The sequence below is a fragment of the Sorex fumeus genome, unplaced genomic scaffold (genome assembly GCF_029834395.1).
Source record: "Sorex fumeus unplaced genomic scaffold, SorFum_2.1 ptg000110l, whole genome shotgun sequence".
Taxonomy (NCBI): domain Eukaryota; kingdom Metazoa; phylum Chordata; class Mammalia; order Eulipotyphla; family Soricidae; genus Sorex; species Sorex fumeus.
Window position 1 is genome coordinate 5,997,501 of NW_026606167.1, and position 7,500 is coordinate 6,005,000.

A 7,500-nucleotide genomic window follows, 5' to 3' on the forward strand; every position below is an offset into this window, starting at 1 on the left:
GGAGGGAGGGAGGAGAAGGGAAGGGAGGAAGGAAGGAAGGAAGGAAGGAAGGAAGGAAGGGGAGGAATGGAGGGAGGGATGGAGGGGAGGAAGGAAGGAAGGAAGGAAGGAAGGAAGGAAGGAAGGAAGGAAGGAAGGAAGGAAGGGAGGGAGGGAGGGAGAGCAAGGGGGAGGGGCACTGGCGCCTTCTGAGAACTTCCTACTGCAGCAAGTAAAGCATCTTGGAACCGTAGACAACTCCGGTCCTCCTGCAGTTACTCGTTCCGCGGTGCTGGTGTGCTGTTTGAATCGCAAATCGCCTGCTAACGGCCTAATTCATAAACCATCGACATTCTTTATGAGTTCTTAGCATTCAGAAATGAAGAATTTGTGTTCAAAATGTAATTTGCATTGCAAAACTCAATAATTTAGTTCCTCATATTCATTAATGCCTAAGACCACAACACATAACTTACCTCGTCCCAGCTCCCTCCCGAGGACTCTGAGGAAAGGAGGTGCCCGTGCTCGGCCGGAAATCCAGGATCGCTTTTTATGGCCGAATCTGGCAAGGAGGCAAGTGGGGTGGGAGGTCGCCACTGGCTGTGTTTCCTTAAGGCACCGTAAAAATCCTCAGGCCGGGCTGGAGACACAGTACGGGGGTGAAGGCACCGCCTGGAGTGACTCCTGAGCACAGAGTCAGGATGAGTCTCGAGCACCCCAGAGGTGGCCCCAAAACAGCTAAAATTCTGAGGCTTCTGCTCGGAAGATGGTGGAACTGGAAGAGTCTCGCGTTGGGCCCAATCTTGGGAGCCTCATCTGAGACGAGCTTCCCAGTGGAGAGAGACCTGCAGTTCCAGGAATCCTCCGTGGGGGCCAGAGCGATAGCACAGCGGGGAGGGAGTTCGCCTTACACGCGGCCGACCCGGGTTCGATTCCCGGTATCCCATAGGGTCCCCCAAGCACCGCCAGGAGTGATTCCTGAGTGCAGAGCCAGGAGGAACCCCTGAGCACTGCTGAGTGTGACCCAAAAAGAAAAAAAAAAAAGAACCCCCTGACCATTTCCTGGCAGGAGAGCTATGGGGTGAGTGGGTCACTGGGCCCTCATCTGAACACCCCAGGAAGGGTCACTGCAGGGTAGGAGTGGAGCCCAGCTAGAGAGGGCCGAGCTGCTGTGAGCCCTGGTCACAGCGTGGCCACCCTCGTGCCCCCAGTCCCTCCTGGACAAGTTGATGGAGATTTGGCCTCACTTCCTCCTCCTCCGAGCCCTGCGGATTACGGCACGTCACTCGTCGGCAAATCTCAAGTCTCTGTCACCCATATGTGACGGGTCAGGGGGCCCCCTCAGGCAGCCCTGCCCGGGGGCGGGCAGCAGGCCAGGGACTGGGTCGGGGGTGGACACAGTCACAGCTTCATCCCACAAATAGAAACTCTTTGGAGGGGCCGAGGAGCCCCGGGAGCCCCAGAGGCCAGCGGCCCAGAATTCTCGAATATTCTGAAGCTTTGATACAATCTGCTCATTCATGACAAACGGGAGCCTGTGTGTCCTTCCTCGCAGTCCCGTCAGTCTGGTCGGTCCTCTGGGGGAACGTGGAGAAAGCGGGCAGCTTAGAAGGCAGAGCTGGAGCCAAGATCCCCGTAGAGGGGCTCCCCAGGGCAGGACCCTTCACAGGGGGAAGCTGGCCTTGCCCCCTGCCACCAACTCTCCTCTGGGGTAGGGGTAGGAGCACCGTAAGAGGGCAGAGAGATGTGGAGCACCGAGAAGAAGGTGGGAGCTACTGACCTCGACCAAACCCGACCAACTCACCCACAGGCCTCAGGGGCCTCCTTGCTTTCTGGGTCACACTTTCTGGGCTGACGCCTGGCTCTGCACTCAGGAATCACTCCTGGCGGTGCTCGGGGGACCCTATGGGATGCTGGGAATCGAACCCGGGTTAGCCGCGTGCAAGGCAAACGCCCTATCCGCTGTGCTCTCGCTGCAGCCCTGAGCCTCGGTTCTAATGGCTCAGGGCGTCCGTCAGGGTGGAAGCACCAGCCGGTGTCTGCCATGGGTCGGGCCCTGGGCTTCTGATCATTCTCGCTGGACACAGCCACCATCACCGTGTCCTTGGGACTGTCCTGCTGAGGCCAACAGAGCCTTCCCGGAAAGGGGGTTGTTCTTCTCTCTCCATGGTGGGTTTCTCGAAAGCAGGGGTTGGGGTCACACCCAGCGATGCTCAGGGGTTCCTCCTGGCTCTGCACTCAGGAATGACTCCTGGCGGGGCTCGGGGGATCCTATGGGATGCCGGGAATTGAACCCAGGTCCACCGCGTGCCAGGCAAACGCCCTGCCTGTTGTGCTGTTTCTCAGGCCCCCAAAGACGAGGCCAGAACAGGGAACACGTCTCCGCATCAAGGCTGCTCGCCCGGTCTCGGTCTCTCCATCACTTCTCCTTGGCTCAGAGTGAACCCGGGACCAGGGGCTGCCGCAAAGATGCTGGGGTCCGGAGAAAGCAGAGAAGTTCCCTGACCCAGTGTCCAAACTTGCGTAACCTCTGAGCCTCTCTGCGCCTGCCCGTGAAGTGAGTTTCCTATTACTACTGGCCGCGTGACTATTATTTTTAAATAAAATGCAATCAGGGGTCAAAGGGTTAGGACAGTGAGCAGGGTGCCTTACAAGACTGCCAGCCCCAGTTCAGTCCCCACCCCTGAAACTCCTCCAGGAGTGAGCCCTCAGCTCAGAGCCAGGAGTCAGCCCTGAGCACTGTCGGGAGTGATCCCTCAGCTCAGAGCCAGGAGTCAGCCCTGAGCACTGTCGGGAGTGATCCCTGAGCTCAGAGCCAGGATTAAGCCCCGAGCACAGAGCCAGGGCTGACCCCTGAGCACAGAGCCTGGAGTGATCCCTGAGTGCAGAGCCAGGAGTGAGCCCTGAGCACAGAGCCAGGAGTAAGCCTTGAGCACTCTCAGGAGGGACTCCTAAGCACAGAGCCAGGAGTAAGCCTCGAGCACTCTCAGGAGGGACCCCCTGAGCACAGAGCCAGGAGTAAGTCTTGAGCACTCTCAGGAGGGAGCCCCTGAGCACAGAGCCAGGAGTAAGCCTCGAGCACTCTCAGGAGGGACCCCCTGAGCACAGAGCCAGGAGTAAGCCTCGAGCACTCTCAGGAGGGACTCCTGAGCACAGAGCCAGGAGTAAGCCTCGAGCACTCTCAGGAGGGACCCCCTGAGCACAGAGCCAGGAGTAAGCCTCGAGCACTCTCAGGAGGGACTCCTGAGCACAGAGTCAGGAGTAAGCCTTGAGCACTCTCAGGAGGGACCCCCTGAGCACAGAGCCAGAAGTAAGCCTCGAGCACTCTCAGGAGGGACTCCTGAGCACAGAGCCAGGAGTAAGCCTCGAGCACTCTCAGGAGGGACTCCTGAGCACAGAGCCAGGAGTAAGCCTCGAGCACTCTCAGGAGGGACTCCTGAGCACAGAGCCAGGAGTAAGCCTTGAGCACTCTCAGGAGGGAGCCCCTGAGCACAGAGCCAGGAGTAAGCCTCGAGCACTCTCAGGAGGGAGCCCCTGAGCACAGAGCCAGGAGTAAGCCTTGAGCACTCTCAGGAGGGAGCCCCTGAGCACAGAGCCAGGAGTAAGCCTTGAGCACTCTCAGGAGGGAGCCCCTGAGCACAGAGCCAGGAGTAAGCCTCGAGCACTCTCAGGAGGGACTCCTGAGCACAGAGCCAGGACGAAGCCCTGAGAACGGCCTGGTGTAGCCCCAAAACCCAAATTAAATGAAAATAACTAAAATGCAGTCACAGAGAGACTCAGGCCCAAACAAAAGCTCCCTGCAAAAAGAAGGTGTTGGCGGTCACTGTGTGTCAAATAGAGATGCTTTTTCTGTTCTTGTTTTGATCCGGCCGCCCAGAGAGATAAATCACAGAAATGTCAAGTCTGAATGAAACATAGGTTTCCGCGGATTAGGGTACAGACTGTCATCGGTGTTTTTTTTTCCTTCCTTTCCTGCAATCTTTGCTGAAAGATATTCGAAGTGAAGTTAATAATTGAAACGTAATGAATAATTGCAGTTTGGGGTCCAGAGCACGATCATAATTGCCAGTTTATTACTTTTTTAATATATTTGCCAAGTATTAATAATATTGAAATAATGCGAAAAGATCATGGGAAATAAATGAAATAGATCATTTGTCAAGGAATCAGGGTCCCCCAGCTGGAGGCCCTGCTCTTACGGGTCCCGGGACGGATGCCTGGTGCTCCTGACCTCGCTTGCGAATTCTGGACCCGGCTGGATTCTTATCACGCCCAGTGAAGGTGCAGAGACTTGCCGTGTAGACAGCACCGCCATGTTTTATGGGTTTCTTGGGGGCAGGGGCCAGAGAGAGGAGGAGGACCAAGCTGTGACCTCGGAGAAGCTCCTTCCTCACTCGAAGGTCCTCACTGGGAGGGCTGGGGTGATAGCACAGCAGGGAAGGCACTTGCTGTGCCTGCGGCCAACCCAGGTTCAATCCCTGGCACCCCGTGTGGCCCCCCGAGCCCCACCCTGCCCCCAGAGTGATTCCTGAGCACAGAGCCAGGAGTAAGAGCCGGGGGTTAGCCCCAGCGCCTCCGAGTGTGACCCAAAGGACAAAAGCACTTCCTGGAGCAAGGGGAGGTGAAAAAGGGTCAGCGGCTGGGTCCCTGGATGTGGATCCTCGGGCCCTGCTGAGCCCACGAAGAGCCGCCCAAGCCTGCACAGTGCTCTCTGGAGCCGCTGGGGGCGGGGGGGCTGCAAGGGTCCCCGGGCAAGGCACTTGGGTTCCTTCAGATCAGCACCACCATCAGGAAGGAAGGAAGGAAGGAAGGAAGGAAGGAAGGAAGGAAGGAAGGAAGGAAGGAAGGAGGGAGGGAGGGAGGGAGGGAGGGAGGGAGGGAGGGAGGGAGGGAGAGGGGGGAGGAAGGAAGAGGAAGGAGAGAGGGAGAGATGAAGAGAGGGGGAAGGGAAGGAAGGAAGGAGGAAGGGAGGGAGGGAGGGAGGGAGGGAGGGAGGGAGGGAAGAAAAGAAGGGAGGAGGGAGAGAGGAGGAGGGAGGGAGGGAGGGAGGAAGGAAGAAAAGAGGGGAGGGAGGGAAGGAAGAAAAGAAGGGGAGGGAGGGAGGGAGGGAGGGAGGGAAGGAGGGAGGGAGAGAGGAGGGGAGGCAGGCAGGCAGTCAGGCAGTGTTACAATCTGGGAGTTCAGGACACTGTCTCGGGCCAGAGCGATAGGACATCGGGGAGGGCGTCTGCCTCGCATGTGGTGACCCAGGCTGGACCCCCAGTACCCCCCCCATGGTCCCCTGAACCCTGTTAGGATCCCTGAGTGCTGAGTTGGGAGTCAGCCCTGAGCACTGGCAGGTGTAGGCCCAGAACTAAAAGAAAAAAAAATAGAGCACTGTCTTGAGGGGCTGGAGAGACGCTCGGGGCCGGCACAGGGTCACCCTCCAAAGCACCCCAGAGTGACCCTCAGCACAGGGTGAAGCAGGAGCAGCCCCAGCCCTGCTGGACGGGCCCCAAACCAACCGACCAAGAGAATCGCCAAGGACAGCTGGGGAGGAAGGGAAGGAGGGAGGGAGGGAGGCAGGGAGGCAGGCCTGAGACCCCCCCGCCTGGTCCCTGGGAGGCGGGGCTGGGAGTTTCCTGGGTGGCTTCGATGTTTTTCCGCGGTGAACATGCGTGATCGTGGGGAAGGCTGTGAAGAAATTGGCATGTTTGTGGCATCTAACTTGCTTGGCGACGCCTGGGATCGGTGTCGCCCCACGGGCGGGAGCTGGGTCCACGTCCAGAGAGTTGGAGAGTTGAACCGCGGACTTCCCGTCTCTGGATTCTTCATCTGGCGCGGCCTGTGCTCATGAGTGTCCCTGGGCGGCCAAAGGCCCCAAACGGACCCCGATGGGGACTGGGAGGGGCCACAGAGAGGGGCCAGAGATGGAGCAGAGGGAAGGGGGCTCACCTCGCCTCTGGGCCACTTCAGTGCCATCCCAGGGTCCACACATGGTCCCCGGAGCACCGCCAGGATGACCCCTGAGCACAGGCGTCAGCCCTGGGCAGCACCCCAGTGTGGCCCCCCTGAAAAGCTGTGGGAGGCTTTAATTAGGGGGAGTTTTTTGGGGGGGAGGTGTCACACCTGGTGATGCTCAGGGGTCCCTCCTGGCTCTGCACTCAGGAATTACTCCCGACAGTGCTCAGGGGACCACACCCGGGTCGGCCTCGTGCAAGGCAAACGCCCTCCTGGCTGTGCTGTCGCTCCAGCCCCTAGGGGGCAGTCTTGAGCATCAGAGCTGCTCTGTGCAGAAGATTCTCTCCTCCAGGAGGGACGCTGGGGTCTCCCCCTGCCCCTGCCCCCCGCTGCTCATGGCCACTAGGGACTGACCCTGACCTGAGCCCTGCCCTTTCTCCCCACCCTCGGGCCTGCGTGCTGGGCGCCCTGGACACTTCTCTGCCCTGACCTCCCATCCCCAAGGCATCCAGCTGAGCTCTTACCCAGGCGGGGGGCTGAGCCCCCCGAAAGGCAATTGGGGGGCACACAGCGCCCCCCCCCAGCCCCGTTCCACCCCAGCCCCAAGTCCATGCACCGACTGGACTCTCCAGCCTCTGTCCTGCGGGGTATTTCCAATCTGGTCCACAAGGGCCCCCAGATTCCGCCCAACTGTCCACTCCCCTCGCTCCCTGGCCACCACTTCCCGGCAGGACCCCTCTCTCCCCCACTAAGCCATCGGGCCAGAGGGGGTGGTGCCCCCAGACCAGTGCACCCTCATCTTGCCGGAGATGTGGAGAAGGAGCCAAAGCCACGGGCCCCAGTGTCCTTCTCTGGGAAGCGACGCAAGCAGACACGCGTCCTCCCACCCCTGGACCTTGGCACATGCCACCTTCCCATCCCGATGCCTCCCCACTCGGAGAGCTTCTTCTCCTTCAGGTGCCAGCACAATTTCGCTTCTCCCGAGAAGTCCTCCCTGACTGCCCCCACCACCCGCCTCGAGCAGCCTCTCTCACTGCCGGACCGGGTCCATGGTCATCACAGCGGCTCTCAGCAGCGTGACGGGAAAGGGCTGCGTGGGGTCCCATCTGCTTCGTGGGAGCCGGCTGGGGACCGTCCCCATCCCGCCCGGGGACTGCAATCTCCCCCTGGGCAGTGCTTGAATGCTGAGAGCCCAGGGTCAGCTCCTGGACGCCCCCCCCGCCCCAGCCAGTCTCCAGCCCTGCTGACCAGTGGGCAAGACCCCTGCGGGGGCTGGAGGGCGGCGTCCCAGCCCCTGGGGGGCCCCAGCGGACCCCAGCGGACCCCAGCGGACTGTGGGCCCCAGCCCTTGGCTGCAGTAGCCCCTCGCCACGACGGTGTCAGCCAAACCATCCCAAGCGCCTCAGTGTCCCCGCAGAGGGCGCTGGGGACACGGTGGACGGCTCGGGGCTGCCCGCAGTACCGCCCCGCGACCAGCAGGTGACAGCAGAGACCGCGCGTCCCCCTTGCTGGACCCGGCCCCTGGCCCCTCGGCCCTGTCCAGCGTTTCTCCAAGCGGGCAGCACCGCAGAGCCCCGAGCT